The sequence below is a fragment of the Sus scrofa genome, chromosome 7 (genome assembly GCF_054392235.1).
Source record: "Sus scrofa isolate SSC_HxYL_T2T_F1_AM1 chromosome 7, Sscrofa_HxYL_maternal_Yorkshire_Landrace_v2.0, whole genome shotgun sequence".
NCBI lineage: Eukaryota > Metazoa > Chordata > Mammalia > Artiodactyla > Suidae > Sus > Sus scrofa.
The window spans coordinates 38,924,414-38,946,200 of NC_139389.1; the positions used below are offsets into that span (position 1 = coordinate 38,924,414).

The following is a 21,787-nucleotide window of genomic DNA, read 5'->3' on the forward strand; positions in this document are numbered from 1 at the left end:
CTCTCACCACTGCAACCTGGCCAAGAGAGCAAGATAATCGAGGTCAGAGCCATGCCAAAGATTATTTTGAGGTATGAATTACTTCGCTCAATTACTCATTCATTCAACCAATATACACTGGCTGCCTAACTTGAGCCAGATAACAGGTGCAGGTGCCAGAGGATAGTAATGAACAGGCTAGAACACAAGGTACACGAGAGAAAGACCCTCACCTGACTGGTTCTTGGCTGTCTGCACACAGTATACCCAGAACGGAGTTCAGAACTCTGTAGGAGCTCAGTAAAGCGTAAGTCAACTAAAACATAAACCTGGCAAATTTCTGCTAAATGACAGTTTTTTTGGTTTTTTTTTTTTTTTTTTTTTTTGGTCTTTTTTGGTATTTCTTGGGCAACTGCCACGGCATATGGAGGTTCCCAGGCTAGGGGTCGAATCGGAGCTGTAGCTGCCAGCCTACGCCAGAGCCACAGCAACTCGGGATCCGAGCCACGTCTGCAACCTACACCACAGCTCATGGCAACGCCAGATCCTTAACCCACTGAGCAAGGACAGGGACCGAACCCGCAACCTCATGGTTCCTAGTCGGATTCATTAACCACTGCACCACAATGGGAACTCCTTAAATGACAGTTTTTATGACAGAAATGCATAGAGCATGTGATGGACAGAGAATGATGGGGAGAGGGGCAACTTTATACAGTGGCGAGGCCTCTGTAATATATACTCTGTATATTCCTTCAGCCCTTTGGTGTCTTTCTGATGCATTACAGGTGAATTTTTTTCTCCTCCCTCCCTCCCTCCTACCCCCTGACCATTTTTGGCTGCCCTGTGGCATATGGAGCTCCCCAGCCAGGGATGAGATCTGAGCCAGAGTCTCCACCTAAGCCTCAGCTGTGGCAACGCCGGCTCCTTAACCCACTGTGCTGGCCCAGGGATCAAACCTGAGCCCCAGCGTTTCCAAGATGCTGCCAATCCTGTTGGGCCACAGCAGGAGCTCTGTTGAAATTTTCACTTCACTCCAATTTACCAATTTTCTTTTCAACCATATACACTCTGGAGTTACACATTCTTAGCCCACTTTATTTGATATTTTTCATCTCTACTTTTTCTTTACATATTTATTTCCATCATGTACACCTTTATTTCCATGATTTTTATTTGTCTTTTATTTTAATTAATTAATTTATTTATTCATTTAGTCTTTTGTCTTTTCAGGGCCTCGCCTGTGGCATGTGGAGGTTCCCAGGATAGGAGTCTAATCAGAGCTACAGCTGCTGGCCTACACCACAGCCACAGCAACGCCAGATCCGAGCTGCATCTGTGACCACAGCTCACGGCAATGCCGGATCCTTAACCCACTGAGCGAGGCCAGGGATCAAACCCAAAAACCTCATGGTTCCTAGTCGGATTAGTTAACCACTGTGCCACGATGGCAACTCCTATATGTATTCTAAAATAGAAGTTATTCCTTCATTTACTTCTTGAACATCTTGAACATATTTAAGTTCTTTGTCAGGCCATGCTATAAAATTAGACCAAAGTCAGGCCTTAAAAGGATAATTTAGGTTTGCTCCAAGGCAAACTGAGGAATAGTACAGCTAGAGCCCATCCTTTATTGAGCACTGCACCTGTGTCCTCTTCCTACCTGAAAGTCTCAGCTCCTGGTATCCTTTCCACTTGGCATGTGGACTGCCCCTTACTTCGAAGGCTCCAACCATCAGCTACCCAAGGCCACACAGGCCGCAACTTTCCTGTGCTATTCTGCAGCTCTGCTCTGTTTCGGCTCTCTGGAAGTATCCACCTTGTTTCTGAGTCAGGCTATGTCTTTTTTCTTTGTTTTTTAGGGCCACACCACTGGCACACGGAAGTTCCCAGGCTAGAGGCTGAATCAGAGCTGGAGCTGCTAGCCTACACCACAGCTCACGGCAATGCCAGATCCCCAACCTACCAAGTGAGGTCAGGGATCCAACCCGCATCCTCATGGATACTAGTCGGATTTGTTTCCACTGAGGCACAATGGGAACTCCCAGAGTCAGGCTATGTCTTTTTAACCTTTGTCTTTTATGTATGTCTCTGCTAAGAGAAGATGGGCTGAGAAGCAAAGGAGAGTTCTCTGGAAGTGCTTGGAGGATGCAGGTACTCGTTTCCTCTTACTACTGCCACATTATTTTGTATAGTATGTTAAAAAAATAAGCCAAATATGCTTTCTAAAGACAGTAGGTGCTCAGTAAGTTTGTACAGAATGAACAAAAATTTTAGATAAGTACTCCAAAAGTTCTTTAGAAATACTTAATAGGAGTTCCCGTCGTGGCGCAGTGGTTAACGAATCCGACTAGGAACCATGAGGTTGTGGGTTCGGTCCCTGGCCTTGCTCAGTGGGTTAACGATCTGGCGTTGCCGTGAGCTGTGGTGTAGGTTGCAGACGCGGCTCAGATCCCGCGTTGCTGTGGCTCTGGCGTAGGCCAGTGGCTACAGCTCCAATTCAACCCCTAGCCTGGGAACTTCCATATGCCGCGGGAGCGGCCCAAAGAAATAGCAAAAAGACAAAAAATAAATAAATAAAATAAAATAAAATAAAATAAAATAAACTGGCTCAACCAAAAGGAAATTAAAAAAAAAAAAAGAAATACTTAATAGAGACAACAGATGCAATTTAAAGGTCTAGATTCCTGGGTGAGCTGTATTTTGAAATTAATTTTTGCTAATTATCTGTCAAGGAATTCTTTTTCTTGCCAACATACCTGTTTCTTTTCCCATTCTTTCCCCATCTATTCTTTCTTCATGTGGTTTTTGGGCTACTTGAATGGAAAGTCTACCTTTAGTTATTTACATTGTTTTACATTTTAAAAAATAATTGCACTCCACAGCCAGCTAAGACTAGCTAGATTGTACTTCATGAATTAACCAATGAAGCTGCCTGAACTAGTGGGACGAGCTGGCAGGCTGTCCTCATCTAGAAAAGCCAATTCCATACTCTGATCCAAAAACACTCAGATCAGCTCTTGAGATGGTGTCACTTGTGCTCCTGCCACAGGTCTCCACAGACAGGTCCTGGGCACAGAGCTGTCAGGCTTCTGTGGAGGGAGGCCTGGAGCAGGGGGAGGGAGAGGCACAAAGAATGATTTATAGAGGCTCACAGAAGACATCGTTTACATTTCTATACTGCACAGTGGAGGGGGTCTCTTCAGCAGGTATTGTTCAATTATTTATTTTTCTTAAGCCAAAAGTGCAGAAAAGGGAATAATCTCCAAATTTTAAGGGCATAAATAAACTCAATATTATGACAATACAACTTATTTAAAAATTTTGGCCACAACCATGGCATGTGGAAGTGCCTGGGCCAGGGACTGCACTCGCACCACAGCAGAGACCTGAGCCACAGCAGTGACAAACATCAGATCCTTAACGTGCTGAACCACCAGGAAACTCCTAAAACTTTTAATTACAGTGATTTCTTTCTTCCTCCTTTTTTTTTTTTGCTTTTTAGGGCCACACCCAAGGCATATGGAGGTTCCCAGGCTAGCATGTGAATCAGAGCTGCAGCTGCAGGACTACACCACAGCCACAGCAATGCCAGATCCAAGCTGTATATGTGACCTACACCACAGCACACAGCAACACTGGATCCTTAACCCACTGAGGGAGGCCAGGGATTGAACCTAAAATCTCATGGTTCCTAGTTGGATCTGCTTCTGCTTCGCCAACACGGGAACTCCTAATTATAGTACTTCCTGCATCAATACCAACACATACCTGTGATGTACTGGGTATCAGAGGCAGCTTGGAAAATACAAAAGCATTTTTCTTAATTAAATAAATGCATTTGATTTATTTAGTGTAAGTCAAATAATACTGCCATCTGTACACTGAAACTCAGTGGCATTTATTTTTACTTCTTTTTTTTTTTTTTTGTCTTTTTGCCTTTTCTAGGGCCACTCCCGCAGCACATGGAGGTTCCCAGGCTAGGGGTGTAATCAGAGCTGTAGCCGCCGGCCTATACCAGGGTCACAGCAACGCTGGATACGAGCCGCGTCTCTGGCCTACACCACAGCTCACGGCAACGCCAGATCCTTAACCCACTGAGCAAGGCCAGGGACCGAACCCACAACCTCATGGTTCCTAGTCGGATTCGTTAACCACTGTGCCACCATGGGAACTCCTACCTTCCCTTCTAATTAATCACTTCTAATCATTAATAGTTCTATTCTTTAATATTTCTTTCAAATTTTATTTTAATATTTGGGGGATCTACTTGGGGAGAATGCTAGAGTGATTTTACCAATGATTATCTATGGTAAAAAGCGAAAAGAAATTTACTACATTTATCAGTTTTTAAAATTGGGGTTTATGGGAGTTCTCTAGCAGCTTAGTGGGTTAAGGACCTGGTGTTGTCATTGTGGTTCAGGTCACTGTTGTGGCATGGGTTTGATCCCTGGCCTGGGAACTTCAGCATGCCATGGCCAAAATAAATAAATAGGAGTTCCCACTGTGGCATAGGGGGTTAAAAATCTGAATGCAGTGGCTTGGGTTGCTGCAAAGGCATGGGTTCAGTTCTTGGCCCAGTGCAGTGGGTAATGATAAATAAATAAGTTAAATTGGGCTTTAGTAATTTTCTTAGGAGTTTATTCCAGTAAGAAAGAAGATTTCAGTTCTTTAAAGCCACATTGCTGATAAGAGAAAGATTCCTCATAGGTAAATGTTCTCCAGGACAGAGTTCACTGTAACCATTTTTACTTTTTCACAATCTTCCACAGCCCAACTATGGTCTCCCAGCTCTGTCTCAAATGCTGCCACCAGCGACAGGAGAGATATTTTTATCTCTCACATGACTCTTGCACACAGGTTGGGGTAGGTGTCAGAGGCACAGCTGACAGATATTTGGCTCAGACATTTGGCAATAAGATTTGATTCAGGGTATATATAAATTCGGTCCATGGGGGTGCTGGCATAGACCTGTTTTTCTCAGAATCATACAAAAACAGTTACAATCAATCTGTATGGCAGAAGTCCCTACTCCAGAGACTTTATAAAATCCCATCTTAGTTGTAAGGATTCCAAATGATAATATCTACTGCCCTTCATTTGTCAATCATATGTAGGCGATTGATTTCTTTTTTCTTTTTTTGGCCTCTCCCACAACACATGGAAGTTCCTGGGCTGGGGATGGAACCTGGCCACTGCAGAGACAATGCCGGATCCCTAATCTGCTGTGCAGAAATTCTGGTGAATGCTTTCTTGAAATTCAAAGTATGAAATACAACATCAATTCTAACACTTGAGGTCTAGTTAGCAAAAATTATCTAAGCAATTGCCTACTTTTTTTTTTTTTTGTCTTTTTGCTATTTCTTGGGCCGCTCCCGCGGCATATGGAGTTTCCCAGGCTAGGGGTCTAATCGGAGCTGTAGCCGCCGGCCTACGCCAGAGCCACAGCAACGCTGGATCCGAGCCGCGTCTGCAACCTACACCACAGTTCACGGCAACGCCGGATCGTTAACCCACTGAGCAAGGGCAGGGACCGAACCCGCAACCTCATGGTTCCCAGTCGGATTTGTTAACCACTGCGCCAGACGGGAACTCCATTGCCTACTTTTTTAAAAGAAAAAACCCACAAATGTCTTTTTTGCTTTTGAAGTGTTTTACTGAGATTGCCAAGTACTGACCTCTAGCAGACTCCTGGGGTGTGTACTCGCAGCCTCGGCAGAAGCACTGACTTGACGTACCCTAAAGTGATATCCCACCACAAAGAACCTGCGCTTTGTTACTTACTTAGGACGAGCATAACACAGATTATGCCCTTCTGAAACCAACTTTTCACACTAAGGTGGACACTGTGGCAGACACTGAGGGCGATCTAGCCCACAAGCTTTCTCCCTCCTGGCTACCTGAAGACCTAGATTTTGTTCAGGTGAGGGCTATGGCACACCTGGATCTGCACAGGGAGTTCTGCTGCCCTCTGCAGTGACAGATTCAGGGGTGCTGTGTGACCCAACTCTGGGTCAATGGCTCCTGAGAGGATGTCTCTTGGAGGCTTCTGGGAAAGATTTCCCATATGATAAAAAGAGCTGCATAGAAAGACACCCTATCCCTGCTTGTCAGGTGGAGACCTGAAACTTGGAGCTGCTCATCATCTTGTGATCCTAAGGATAAGGCCAAGAGAATCAATGAGAAGCTGAACCAAGTCCTGACTGCTACGCTGCTGAAGCCATGGGGTAATGGCCAACCTCTAGACTATCTATGTGAGAAAAATAACCAGTGCTATGAAGCCATGTGCTGGTACCTGTATCTGAAAGCTCTCTGCTACTTGCCCTGATTTAAAAGGCAGCTCTATGCGCAAAACTGCTCATCCCCAAACAAAAACTCTGAATATCTGAGGGGGCTGTAGTATAAAAGTTTCCTCTACTAAAGCAATAAGCCCAGGCCCAAAAGCAGCTTGGCAACAACTCTCTAATGCCACTGTCTGTATGAGGCAACCCATGAACAAAAACTAGACAGTGTTCAATACAAGTTACTTTCTGGAATCCACCAAACTTAGCAATTATAGAAGGAAAGGATCACAGTGAAGACGGATGGATGTAGATAAGAAGATAGTCCAGTGAAATCCTATCCCAGGATTTTTTGTTTTTTCTTTTTTCTTTTTATGGGCACACCTGTGGTATAGGAGTCGAACCTGAGCTGCGGCCACAGCAACGTGGGATCCAAGCCACATCTGTGACCTACGCCATAGCTTGTGGCAATGCTGGATCCTTAACCCACTGAGCAAGGTCGGGGTTGAACCCACATCGTCACAGACACTATGTGAACCTGCTGAGCCATAACAGTAACTCCTTGTTTTATTTATTTTATTTTATTTTTTTTTTGTTGTTGTTGCTATTTCTTGGGCCGCTCCCGTGGCATATGGAGGTTCCCAGGCTAGGGGTTGAATCGGAGCTGTAGCCACCGGCCTACGCCAGAGCCACAGCAACGCGGGATCCGAGCCACGTCTGCAACCTACATCACAGCTCACGGCAACGCTGGATCGTTAACCCACTGAGCAAGGGCAGGGACCGAACCCGCAACCTCATGGTTCCTAGTCGGATTCGTTAACCACTGCGCCACGACGAGAACTCCCCTTGTTTTATTTTTTAAATGAAATATTTTAATATCACAAAAGTAAAGAAAATGATAAAATTCAGGTAGTCACTAGCCAGCTCTGTCAAATAGTTATGTATCATTTTGTGTCGTTTTTTTCCTTAAGAAATAAATCTACTAGTACAATGGAAGTCTCTCATGCACGCCCACCCTCTGCCAGCGGTCACCAACTACTCACTCCCTGCCCCCGTTTTTTTGGCCACATTCATGGCATGCAGACATTTGGGGCCAGGGATTGAACCCCACACCACATCTACAATCTCAGCTAAAGCAGTGACAATGCCAGATCCTAACCTGTTGTGCCACTAGGGAACACTGCTACTCACCTCAATTTGGTGTTTATCATTTTCTTGTATGTTTTTACACTTCCACTAACTAGGTATATATCCACTAGTAACAGTATACAGTATTTCTTGCACATGTCTCTACTTGATTAAAAAAACATTATATGGGAGTTCCCGTCGTAGCTCAGTGGTTAACGAATCCAACTAGGAACCAAGAGGTTGCGGGTTCGATCCCTAGCCTTGCTCAGTGGGTTAAGGATCCGGCGTTGCCATGAGCTGTGGTGTAGGTTGCAGACGCAGCTTGGATCTGGTGTTGCTGTGGCTCTGGCGTAGACTGGCAGCAACAGCTCTGATTACACCCCTAGCCTGGGAACCTCCACATGCTGCAGGTGTGGCCCTAAAAAGACAAAAGACCAAAAAAAAAAAAAAAAAAAAAGATTAATTATACTTTCAACTTTTTCCTCAATATCATGTTTCTGAGTTTCGCTTATTATTGATACATGTGGTTTTAATTCATTCTAATTATTGATCAATAACCTTTTTTTTTTGCTTTTTAGGGCCACACCCATGGCAAATGGAGGTTCCCAGGCTAGGGGTCTAATCAGAGCTACAGCTGGCAGCCTACACCACAGCTCACAGCAACATCCGGATTCTTAATCCACTGAGCAAGGCCAGGGATCGAACCCGCAATTTCATGGTTCCTAACTGGATTGGTTTCCATTGTGCCATGACAGGAACTCCCCCCCTTTTTTTAAAGGCTATACGTGAGGCATTATGGGAGTTCCCAGCCTAGGGGTCAAGTCAGAGCTGCAGCTGCCAGACTTCACCACAGCCAAAGCCATACAGGATCCAAGCCTCGTCTGTGACCTACACCACAGCTCATGGCAACACTGGATCCTTAACCCACTGAGCGAAGCCAGTATTGAACTTGCATCCTCACGGACACTATGTTGGGTTCTTAACCTGCTAAGCTACAAGAGGAACTCCCAATAATCTATTTTAAGACTTTATCACAATTTACGGCTCTGTCCACTTGTTGGCAGACATTTAGTTATGCTATTATAAAACACTGCTGAAAAAAAACAAAACAAAAAAACACCCCACCTTTTCTTCTTATAGACATCCTTGTTACTTACCATGTGTGGGATTTTCTCTACGATCTATTACTAAAAGTCAAATTTCTGGATCACAGGGTAAAAGTACCTCCAATTTTCCCACTTATAATCAGATTACTCTGTCCAGTAGATCAGCTGCAGAAATGGTTGCAATTCTCCTCACCCTGGGTCCATGTCCTCCGAAATGTAATTTTACAGCTACTCCTATCAAGAGATAGAATCTATTCACGCATCCCTGGTCTTGTGACTTGCTCTGGCCCACAAAATTCAGAAGGATATACACCAGTTCCAAGCCTTGGCCTTGAGAGGCCTTGAGATTTCCACTTTTTCTCTCAGAACTCCACTACTGCCATCTGGTCTCCTAAAGGATGAAAAGACCAGTCTCAGCTGAGGATATCACAAAGCAGCCTACAGCCAGCTAATCTCCAACTGAGACAACCTAGCCAAGATCAGCACAGCTGCCTCGCGGACGCAGAGACGGCTGTAGACAGCTGAGTCGTCCAGCTGACACAAGAGGCTGACTCATGGGCTTGTGAGCAATAATTAATAATCAATAAAGTTCTCATCATTCTTGTTTCTCTTTAACATTTGGTGTTTGGGGGAGTTCCCGTCATGGCGCAGTGGTTAACGAATCCGACTGGGAACCATGAGGTTGTGGGTTCGATCCCTGGCCTTGCTCAGTGGGTTAAGGATCTGGCATTGATGTGAGCTGTGATGTAGGTTACAGACGCGGCTCGGATCCCACGTTGCTGTGGCTCTGGCGTAGGCTGGCAGCTACAGCTCCAATTCGACCCCTAGCCTGGGAATCTCCATATGCAGCGGGGGTGGCCCAAGAAATGGCAAAAAGACCAAAAAAAAAAAATTTGGTGTTTGTAATCAGTCTTTTCTGTTTTGGGTCAATATAATCAGTGTAAAATTATAATGCAGAATTTAAAGGTTGAAATTGTGTACTTTTTCTATGTTAAATGGACATTCAGATTTCTTATTCTGGGAATTCATACTCTTCATCTATTTTTTATGTGATCATTGACCATCTGAATGACCTTTAGAAATTATTTATATTTTATTCTCTGTGGTAAATACCTTCTCCCAATCCGACACTTGTCTTTTCTCTTTATTTTTTATTTTAAAATTTTTATTCTGGCCATGCTCACAGCATATGGAAGTTCCTAGGCCAGAGACTGAACCTGCACCACAGCAATGACCCATGCCGCTATGACAACCCCTGATCCACATGAGAACTCCTATTTTTATTTATTTTTTATTTATTTATTTGTCTTTTTACCATTTCTTGGGCCGCTCCCACGGCATATGGAGGTTCCCAGGTTAGTCTATAGCCGTTGGCCTACGCCAGAGCCACAGCAATGTGGGATCCGAGCCAAGTCTGCAACCTACACCACAGCTCACGACAATGCCGGATCCTTAACCCACTGAACAAGGCCAGGGATCGAACCTGCAACCTCATGGTTCCTAGTTGGATTCGTTAATCACTGAGCCACGGCGGGAACTCATTTATTTTTTATTTATTTTTTATCTTGTCTAGGGCTGAACCCGAGGCATACAGAGGTCCCCAGGCTAGGAGTCTAATCGGAGCTGCAGCCACCTGCCTACACCACAGCCACAGCAACGAGGGATCTGAGCCGTGTCTGCAACCTACACCACAGCTCACAGCAATGCCAGATCCTTAACCCACTGAGCAAGGCCAGGGATCGAACCCACAACTTCATGGTTCCTAGTTGGATTCGTTAACCACTGAGCCACAGCGGGACCTCCCCATCTTCATTTTTTATGTCCTTTGTTAAACACTTTTTTTTTTACCAGATGCTGCTGATTTTACCTATGTTTTCCTTTGTGTGTGTTTAATATGGTTTTAAGACACCTACCCCAATCTCAAGAACATAAAGTTAGTTTCCCATATTTTTTCTAATAGTTTGATAGTTTACAACTTTGGGAATTTATTCCCAAATAGCCAATAGTCTAAAGACTCCAAAAGAGACCCATGGATATTATTCTGTTTTACTGATATAGTGGTTAACTTATATACTAATATCACATGGTTTTAACTAATACAGCTTCATACCTAGAAAGGTAGTCTCCACCTCTGTTCTTCTGCAAAAACTTAAAAGCCATTTTATATCTTTCTTTTTTTTTTTGGCTGCACTTGTGGCTTATATAAGTTCAGCTGTGGCAACGTTGGATCCTTAACCCACTGTGCTGTCACTGGATCCTTAACCTACTGTGTGGGACTGAGGATCAAACCTGTGTCTCAGCAGCGACTTGAGCCACTGGAGAGACAATGCCAGATCCTTAATCCACTGAACCACAGTGGGAACTCCTATACCTTACTCTTCTATACAAATTTCAAAAATCAGTTTGTCAAGATCTCTTGAGAAATCCTTTTGGGATGTTTGTTTACTTTTTAGGGCCGCATCTGTGGCATATGGAAGTTCCCAGGCTAGGGGCTGAATCACAGCTGCAGCTGCCAGCCTATGCCACAGCCACAGCAAGAACAATGCCAGATTCAAGCCATATCTGCGACATATGCTGCAGTGCTAGATCCTTAACCCACTGAATAAAGCCAGGGATCGAACCCGCATCTTCATGGATACTAGTTGGGTTCTTAACCTGCTAAGCCACAATGGGAACTCCAGGATGTTTTTATTATTGAATTTTTGGATTAATTTGAGAAAAACAGATCTTTATGACATAATCTTTTCATTCAAGAACACACACTATCGCCTATGGAAAGCAGTATGGGGGGGTTCCTCAAAAAACTAAATATATCCAGCAATCCCACTCCTGGGCATATAACTGGACAAAACTTTCTTTCAAAAAGATACACACACCCCTATGTTCATTGTAGCACTACTGACAATAGCCAAGCCATGGAAACAAATTGTCCATCGACAGAAGAATGGATTAAGGTGTGGTACATATATACAATGGAATATTACTCAGCCATAAAAAGAACAAAACAATGCCATTTGCAGCAGCATGGCTGCAACTAGAGATTCTCATACTAAGTGAAGGAAGTCAGAAAGAGAAAGACAAATACCATATGACATCACTTATATCTGGAATTTAAAATACCCTATCTACAAAATAGAAACAGACTCACAGACATAGAGAACAGACTTATGGTTGCCAAGGGTAGCAGGCAGGGAGTGGGATGGACTGGGAATCTGAGATTAGTAGATGCAAACTATTGCATTTAGAATGAATAAGCATTGAGGTCCTACTGTACAGCACACGGAACTATATCCAGTCTCTTGGGATAGAACATGATGGAAAATGATATAATATCTCTCTCCATTTGCTCAGGTCTTTTTTAATTCCTTTAATGAAGTTTTATTATTTTTATCATAAAGATTTTACACCCAAGGTATTTTAGTTTTAGTACACTTCTGTTGGTAAGGTGAATAACATTTTTTAAAGTTACATATTTTCTATCTGCTGGTTTAAAGAAACACGCTGGTTCCTGTGCATTTGTCTTGCAACCTTTTAAAATGCTCTTACTAGTTTCTGTTGTGTTTTTTCTTTTCTTATTTTTTAGGGCCACATGCACAGCATATGGAAGTTCCTAGGCCAGGGGCTGAATCAGAGCTGCAGCTGCCAGCCTAAACCACAGCAACACCAACACAGGATCTGAACTTTGTCTGCAACCTACACCACAACTCACGGCAATGCTGGATCCTTAACCCACTGAGCGAAGCCACATCCTCATGGACACTGGTCGGTTCATTTCCACTATGCCACAAGGGGAACTCTAAGTTGTTTAAAACATTTTTTCTGTTCTTTTCTTTTGTCTTTTTAAGGCTGCACCCGAGGTATACGGAGGTTCCCAGCCTAGGGGTTGAACTGGAGCCACAGCAATGCCAGATCCTTAACCCACTGAGTGAGGCCAGGGGTTGAACCTGCATCCTTACAGATGCTACTCAGATTCGTTTCTGCTGAGCCACCGAAGGAACTCCTAAAACATTTTTTTTGTTTCCAAATATGTTTCTTTCCGTCAAACCATCTCTAATTACTTTTTTTTGATTTTGTTTTTTTTTCTTTTTGGCTGCGCTCACCGCATGTGGAAGGAAATTCCCGGGCCAGGGATCAAACCCAAGCTGCTGAACTAACAATACCAGATCTTTAACCCATTGTGCCAAAAGAGAACTCCATGCTGTCTCTATTGCTGATTTCTAATTTTACTGTACCACTGATGCTCTAGGACTTTTATGACAGACAACTTTTACGGCTTTATAGGGTTACTTTTTTTGTAATCCTTTCATGTGTTCTTAAAAATTTACATATTCTTTGTTGAATACAAAGTTATCCCTCAATAGAGCTCTTTGCTCAACCCTGTTAATTGTGTTACTTAAGCCTCTTTGCCACTTTTTCCTTTCCTTTTTTTTGGCCAGGCCTGGGGCATGTGGATGTTCCTGGGCCAGGGATCAAACCTGTGCAACAGCAGCACCCTCAGCCACTGCTGTGACAACAATGGATTTTTTTTTTTTTGTCTTTTTTTTTTTTTGCTATTTCTTGGGCCACTCCCGCGGCATATGGAGGTTCCCAGGCTAGGGGTACAATCGGAGCTGTAGCCACCGGCCTACACCAGGGCCACAGCAACATGGGATCCGAGCCACATCTGCAACCTACATCATAGCTCATGGCAACGCCAGATCGTTAACCCACTGAGCAAGGGCGGGGACCGACCCCGCAAGCTCATGGTTCCTAGTCGGATTCGTTAACCACTGCGCCACGACGGGAACTCCACAACACTGGATCTTTAACCCACTGCACTACAAGATAATTCCCTTTGCCACTTTTCTCAGTTTCTAAATGAGATGTTTTAAAGTTTGCAATATGGTTGTAGATTTGTCAGTGTTTCCTCATAAGTGTCAATTTGCTTTATGCAGATGAAGAGTTTGTGAGGTACACACAAGTTCATGACTGCTATACTGTTTGGCAGACTGTTCCTTTTATCAGTATTAAATGTTCCTCTTGTACCTCTAATATTTTTCACTTAAATTCCATTTTGCCTGATATTACAATTACTAGCCCAGTTTTCTTTTGGTTAGTATTTGCCTGATCCATTCCCAGCGCTTCATTCTTAGTCATTCAGTATTACTGAGTTTGAAGACAACATATGGCAAATTTGATTTTCTTTCTTTTTTTTTATGGCCACACCCATGGCATATGGAAGTTCCTGGACCAGGGACTGAATCTAAGCTAGAGCTATGACCTATACCCCAACTGTGGCAATGCCTGATGCTCTAAGCCACTGCACTGGGCCGGGGACTGAACCCACACCTCCCACCTCCATAGTGACCCAAACCACTGCAGTCGGATTCTTAACCCACTGTGCCACAGTGGGAACTCCTATTTTCTTTTAAGTCCAAGTATGTTTCTATTAATTAGAAAGGTAACTAAGTTACATTTATTGTAATTTAACCTGGACTCCCTAAGTATAATTTTAGTGTTAAGCTGAGCCACATGGGGTATCTTTGAGATGAGTTAAGAATCAGAATCCTTAAATTTACTTCCTGAAATAGGCAGTTTGCATTTGTAAATTGTGGAAGTTCCTGGGCCAGGGATAGAGCCTAAGCCAGAGCAGTAACCTGAGCCACTGCAGCATCTCAAGCCACTGTAGTGACAACGCTAGATCTTTAACCTTCTGAGCCACTTGGGAACTCCAAGAGCAAGCTGTTAAATGGCACTTCAGCCATATAAGATAGACCTGCCCAGGTCCAGTGGCTGTTGGTAGTTTAAAGACTGAGGAGTCTCCAGGTGCAAGGACTGAACTTAGTATCCGCTGAAGTCACTGTAATTTGTATTGAAGTCAATGGAATATACTTTCTTTTCTTTCTTTTTTTTTGTCTTTTCTAGGGCCGCTCCTGCGGCATATGGAGGATCCCAGACTAGGGGTCTAATCGGAGCTGTAGCCGCCGGCCTACACCAGAGCCACAGCAACACGGGATCTGAGCTGTGTCTGCGACCTACACCACGGCTCACGGCAAAGCCCGATCTTTAACCCACTGAGCAAGGCCAGGGATCAAACCCGCAACCTCATGGTTCCTAGTTGGATTAGTTAACCACTGAACCACGATGGGAACTCTTGGAAGATACTTTCTAATGACTAAAAATCCTTTCCTGGAATGTGGAGCTGGATGGGATAGCAAATACAACTGTTTTGGGAAGAGTCATCTGGAATTAATTCATGGCAACTGGCACCTATCCCAGTTAATTCATCTCTACTCAGGGTTCCAACACAAACCAGCTCAAATACAGTATTATATTCTCTAACCGGGCAGATTCTAATTTCCACATTAAACCACTGAATTAACTATTCATCAATGTGTAGCATTCAATTATGTGTGATAATGTAGACAGATAAATTGAGTAAAAAGATACCTTCTTAAATTCCAGTTTTAAAAAACAATAGTTGAAAAGATAATTTAGGAGTAGTTATTTGCAGCAAGATAGCTAACCTTTAACTTAGGTTCTCCTAATAAGTTTAATATAAATAAATTCCTTGACTAGAGACTAATTCTTTTAAAAAGCTGCGAGTATTTAGGATAAGTCATAAATAAAGACAACTGAATTTAGGAGTTTCCGTTATGGCTCAGCATTAATGAATTGGACTAGTCTCCATGAATCTAGGGCCATACCACCCTGAACGCGCCCGATCTCGTGTGGCTAGTCTCCATGAGGGTGCAGGTTCAATCCCTGGCCTTGCTCAGTGGGTTAAGGATCCGGTGTGGCCGTGAGCTGCGGTGTAGGTTGCAGACATGGCTCAGATCCCATGTTGCTGTGGCTGTGGTGTAGGCTCTCAGATGCAGCTCTGATTCAACCCCTGGCCTGAGAACTTATGTATGCTGTGGGTGCAGCCCTAAAAAAAAAAAGAAAAAAAAAGATAACTGAATTTATAAAAACATGACCTACTTGCAATTTTTTCGAGGAGGGATATATATTGAAAGCAAGATACTCTTGCTTATTAGCATCTTAGATGATTAGCATAAAGAAATAAATATATTCATAGTATCATTTTAGATTTAAAGGAAAAGAGAAAAGACAGAATCCTAAAAATAATTTTTTAAATTGTTGGAGTTCTCTTGTGACTCAGTGGGTTAAGGATCCAGCATTGTCACTGCTAAGGTGTGGGTTTGATCTTCGACCTCGAACTTTTTTTTTTTTTTTGGTCTTTCCAGGGCTACACCCATGGCATAAGGAGGTTCCCAGGCTAGGGGTTGAATCGGAGCTGCAGCTGCCGGCCTACGCCACAGCCACAGCAATGTGGGATCTGAGCCATGAACTGAACTCTGAGAACTTTTATTTTATTAAAAAAATTTTTTTATTAAAGTATAGTTGATTTACAATGTTGTGCCAATTTCTGCCATATAGCAATGTGACCCACTCATACATTTATATACATTTTTTTCCTCATATCATCCCCCCATTATGTTCTAGCTCAAGAGATTGAACACAGTTCCCTGTGTTATACAGTAGGATGGCCTGGAAACTTTTTATATGCTGTGGGCACAACCCCCAAAAATTGTTAATGTACAAGCACATCTTGTTTTATTGTGCTTTGCAGACACTGTTTTCTTTACAAAATGAAGGTTTGTGGGAACCCTGTGTGAAGCAAGTCTATTAGTGCCGTTTTTCCAACAGCATTTGCTCACTTTGTGCCCTCTGTGTCACATTTTGGTAATTTTTGAAAGATTACAAACTTTAAAAATTATTATTATATTTGCTATGGTGATATGTAATCTTTGATGTTGCTCCTGCACCTCACTGAAGGTTCAGATAGTTAGCATCTTTCAGCAATGAAATATTAAGGTCTGTACATTGTTATTTATTTATTTATTAGGGCCACACTCTGGGCATATGGACGTTCCCAGGCTAGGAAGTGAATCAGAACTATAGCTGCCAGCCTACACCACAGATGCAGCAACAAAGGATCCAAGCCGTGTCTGACCTACACCACAGCTCTTGGATTGCAATGCTGGATCTTTAACCCACTGAGCAAGGCCAGGGACCGAACCTGCATCCTCATGGATACTAGTCAGATTTGTTATTGCTGAGCCACAACGGGAACTCCCCATACATTGTTTTTTAGACATAATGCCATTGCACATTTAAAAGACTACAAGACAGTATAAACATAACTCTTACATGCACTGGGAAACCAAAAAACTTGTGTGACTTGCTTTATTGTGATATTTGTTTTACTACGTGGTCTGGAACTGAACCCACAGTATCTTTGAGGTATGTCTGTAGTGGGAGACTAAGCACAGCATTGCTTCTTTTTCCTCAGACCTCATTACAATGGGCACAGGGGAATAAGACTGGAAGGGAGCTATTGGAAGAAAGGCAATTAAAAAAAAAATTCCAATAAGGTGAAAGTGATGAATAAGGGTTGAAAATGAAGGAAAGCAAAAGAAGTCAGCTTAGATTCCAAACTGTGGAGAGGTTCCAGAATAGGACATGGCAGGAACACAGATAATGGAAGTGAGAAGGGGTCCTGAAAAGCCAAATGTCTAAATACCACACAAGTATCCCGTACACGGAGAACGGTCTGAACCCAGGCACCCCTGACAACTCTGAGGGCGCTACTTAAAGCAGGAAAAACAAAACAAAACATAAAAACTGGGAAGAACTACTGAAGCTTATATATCTATAAACATCCCCAGAATAAAGTCCTCCTATTGTGGCACTCTTTCAGAGAGGCCTTGTCACAACTGCTCCACTTCCTTCCAGGTCACTCCACACACCCACCTATTTACACAGAGCCCCCCACTCAGTGCTGCTACAGCCTCAGCTCTAACTGTGATGTGACAACCATGGATCACCAGACATCCAAGGAAAGTGGCAAAAAGAAAGATGAAAATAAGCAAGTGAAAATTAGCTCTGGTCAAAAGAAAAATCTAAGGAACAGAAGAAAACTTGGGGAAAATTAGTTATCCTTTAAAGAAATATGAGGAGTTCCGTCATGGCGCAGTGGTTAATGAATCTGACTAGGAACCATGAGGTTGCAGGTTCGATCCCTGGCCTTGTTCAGTGGGTTAAGGACCCGGCATTGCCGTGAACTGTGGTGTAGGTTGCAGACGCAGTTAGGATCCCACGTTGCAGACGCGGCTAGGATCCCACGTTGCTGTGGCTCTGGCTATAGCTCCGATTCGACCCCTAGCCTGGGATCCTCCATATGCCACGGGAGTGGCCCTAGAAAAGGCAAAAAGACCAAAAAAAAAAAAAGTTAAGGCATCCTAAACAAGAATAAAATGTATGTAAAAGCAAACAAGAAACAAGCAAAAAAAAGTATGATTGCTGAAATAAAACACTGATTAGAAGGGTTAGAAGATGGAGTTCCCATTGTGACTCATTGGTTAACAAACCTGACTAGTACCCATGAGGACTCGGGTTCGATCCCTGGCCTTGCTTAGTGGGTTAAGGATCTGGTGTTGACGTGAGCTGTGATGTAGGTCATGGACGAGACTCAGACCCTGCGTTGCTGTGGCTGTGGTGTAGGCCAGCAACTATAGCTCCAATTCCCCACCTAGCCTGGGAACCTCCATGTGCTGTGGGTGCAGCCCGAAAAAAAAATTTAGCAAAATCCTCAGTGAAACAATGAAAGTATGAGGTAAGAAATAAGATATTACTTACTGTGTGTTTTTCCTTAGGAAATTACTTAAGGAGTATTTCTTTTCATTCTAAGTCTTCCAGTCCTATTTTATTTTGAATCATGTACCAGGCACAAATATTATTTTGATACAATTTTAGAACTCAAGGGGAAAATTTACCTTAAAAAAGACATTCTAGATGGACAGGTATATTATGCCCATCATATATTTGACTCCATCGTCTTTTTTTTTTTTTTTTTTTTGGTCTTTTTAAGGCTGCATCTGAGGCATATGGAAGTTCCCAGGCTAGGGGTTGAATCGGAGCTGCAGATGCTGGCCTATACCATAGAGACAGCAATGCAGGCTGTGAGATGCATCTGTGACCTACATCACAGCTCATGGAAAAGCCAGATCCTTAACCCACTGAGCGGGGCCGGGGATCAAACCCGAGTCCTCAAAGATACTAGTTGCGTTCTTAACCCCATGAGCCACAATGGGAACTCCTTGACTCCATCGGTCTTAATCTCCTTCTATAATAAACAATATAAAAAAAACACTGAGGAGTTCCCGTCGTGGTGCAGTGGTTAACGAATCCGACTAGGAACCATGAGGTTGCAGGTTCGGTCCCTGCCCTTGCTCAGTGGGTTAACGATCCGGCGTTGCTGTGAGCTGTGGTGTAGGTTGCAGACGCGGCTCGGATCCCGCGTTGCTGTGGCTCTGGCGTAGGCCGGTGGCTGCAGCTCTGATTCAACCCCTAGCCTGGGAACCTCCATATGCCGTGAGAGCGGCCCAAGAAACAGCAACAACAACAACAACAAAAGACAAAAAAAAAACAAAAACAAAAAAACACTGAATCTTAGCCTTGTATAATGGGAATACCAGAAGAAGAAAGACAAAGGAACAGAAGCAATATTTGAAGCAATAATGACTGAGAATTTCCCCAAATTAATGTCAGACACAAAACCACATGTCTAAGAAGCTCAACAAGGATAAATACACAAAAACCTACACCTAGCTAGACATATTATATACAAACTACAGAAAATCAAAGACAAAGAAAAAAAGATCTTGAAAGAAGCAGGGGTGGTGGGAGTAATTCAACTAAAGAGGAATAAAGTTAAGAATTATATCCAACTTCTCCTCAGAAACCATGCAAATGAGAAGAGAGTCAAGAGAAATATTTAACCTACTGAAAAGAAAAAACCATCAGCCTAGATATCTTTTAAAATGAAGGAGAAATAAAGACTTCCCCCTCAGACAAACCAAAGTTGAGAAAATCTGTGGCCAACAGACCTGCCTTGAAAGAAATTATTTTAAAAAATTCTTTAGTGAGAGGAAAAATGACATAGATCAGAAACTCAGATCTAGGTGTTCCTTTTATTTTATTATTGGTGGCATCTTTGCAGTGCCAGGAGGCAGGTTTGATCCCTGGCCCAGCACAGTGGGTTACAGGATGCAGTGTTGTTGCAGCTGGAGCATAGATTGAAACTGCAGCTTGGATTTGATTCTCCCTGGCCCAGAACTCCATATGCTGCGGGGCAGCCAAAAAAGAAAAAAAGAAACTTAGATATACATAAAGAAAGAAAAGCATCAGAGAAGGAGTAAGAAGTAAAATGAGTTCTGGTTGTGGTACAGTGGGTTAAGGATCTGGTGTTGCCGAAGTTGCAGCAGCTCTGATTCAATCCCTGGCTGACTTCCATATGCCGACGGTGTGGCCATTGGGGGGGGGGGGGGTTTGCAGAAAAAGGGTGGAAGACAAAAAAAGAAATAAAGAATAAAGGCAACAAACAGAAAGCAGTTATCAAACATGGTAGCTATTAATTCAACTACATCAACAATAACTTTAAACATCAATGATCTAAATAGATCATTAAAGGACAGATTGTCAGGATGAACCAAAAAATAACACATTGTCTCCAAGAAACCCACTTTAAATATAAAAACACAAATAGTTTAAAAATAAAGGGATGGAGTTCCTTGGTGGCTCAGTGGGTTAAGGATCCAGAGTTGTCACTGCTGTGGCTCAGGTTCGACCTCTGGCCCCAGGAACTTCCGCTTGCCATAGGATGTCCATATTAAAAAAAAAAAAAAAAAGTAAATAGATGGAAAAAGATATCTCATGCTAACACAAATCAAAAGAAAATATGAGTAGCTATATTAATTTCAGAGAGCAGATTTTAAAGCCAAGGAAGATTATTAGGGACAAAAAGCATTTACATAATGCTTCATAAGAGCATTACATAATGATAAAGGGATCAATTCTCCAAGAAGAAGGCAGACAATTCTTAAAATGTATGCATCTAACAACAGAGCATTAAAATATATGAGGCAAAAACTGACAGAACATCAAGAAGTAGATGAATCCACTATTACTACTGGAGACTTCAACACTATCAGAAATGGACAGATCAGCTGGTAGAGAGGCAATCTGATATAACTGATATCTACCAACTACTTAATCCAATAACAACAAAATCCACATTTTCTCAAATTCACACAGTACAGTCACCAAGACAGAAAACATTACGGGCCATAAGTCACACCTTAACAAATTAAAGAGTATAGAAATCATACAGTGTGTTTTCAGATTACAATAGGATTATATGAGAAATAATAGGAAAGATAACTGAAAAAACCAAAATACTTGGAGATTAAACAACACAATTCTAAATAACACATGGTCAAGAAATCATAAGAGAAAATTTAAAAATACTCTGAATTAAATAAACCTATACACACAACTCACCAAAGTTTGTGAGACGGAGTAAGAATAGTGCTTAGAAGGAAATGTACAGCACTGAATGCACATACTAGATAAGAAAAGAAAAATCTAAGGAGTTCCTACTGTGAAACAGTGTGTTAAGAATCTGACTGCTGTGGCTTGGGTTGCTGCAGAGGTGTGGGTTGGATCCCCAGCTTGGGACAGAGGGTTAAGGATCAGGCATTGCCACAGCTGCTGCATCTCTGGTTTGGTCCCTGGCCTGGGAACTTCTATATGCCACAGGTTCAGCCAAAAGAAAAGAAACTTTAAAAAAAAAAAAAAAGATCTGGAGTTCCCATAGTGGCTCAGTGGTTAATGAATCTGACTAGGAACCATGAGGTTGCCGGTTTGATGCGTGGCCTTGCTCAGTGGGTTGAGGAGCCGGCATTTCTGTGAGCTGTGGGTGGGTCGCAGACACGGCTCGGATCCATGTTGCTGTGTCTCTGGCATAGGCGAGCAGCTATAGCTCCAATTAGACCCCTAGTCTGGGAACCTCCATATGCCGTGGGTGTGGCCCTTAAAGGACAAAAGACAAAAAAAAAAAAAAAAGATCTAAAACCAATAATCTAAGCTTCCACACTTCAGGAAACTAGAAAAGGATGAAGAGCAAATTAAATCCAAAGAAAGCAAAAGAAAACGCACAATAAAATTAGAGCAGAAATCAATGAATTTTGTTCACAACAAAAGATCAACACAGTCAACAAGTTTCTAACTGGGCTAACCAAAGAACAAAAGAAGACTCAAATTACTAATATTAGAAATTAAAGAGAGGAGTTTCCGTCATGGCACAGTGGAAACAAATCCAACTAGGAACCATGAGGCTGCGGGTTCGATCTCTGGCTCAGTGGTTTAAGAATCTGGTGTTGCCATGACCTGTGGTGTAGGTCGCAGATG

General features: G+C 42.7%; 1 protein-coding gene and 2 long non-coding RNA genes across 8 annotated transcripts in view; 1 reads left to right on the top strand and 2 right to left on the bottom strand.

The window, feature by feature from the left end:
- Nucleotides 1-21,787, bottom strand: part of NUDT3 (nudix hydrolase 3) — a 79,461-nt gene that overhangs the window by 15,113 nt on the left and 42,561 nt on the right.
- The window catches only part of LOC146401507 (uncharacterized), a 71,435-nt gene continuing 59,683 nt past the window's right edge, over nucleotides 10,036-21,787 (top strand). Inside the window, exon 1 of the long non-coding RNA XR_014810069.1 lies at nucleotides 10,036-13,055. This is a non-coding gene — a long non-coding RNA (uncharacterized LOC146401507). The remainder of the gene's footprint in view (nucleotides 13,056-21,787) is intronic.
- Nucleotides 11,194-14,900, bottom strand: LOC146401508 (uncharacterized). Its single transcript, XR_014810072.1, has 2 exons — nucleotides 13,336-14,900; nucleotides 11,194-12,903 (listed from the first exon to the last, which is right to left on the bottom strand). It is a non-coding gene; the product is annotated as an uncharacterized LOC146401508 (long non-coding RNA).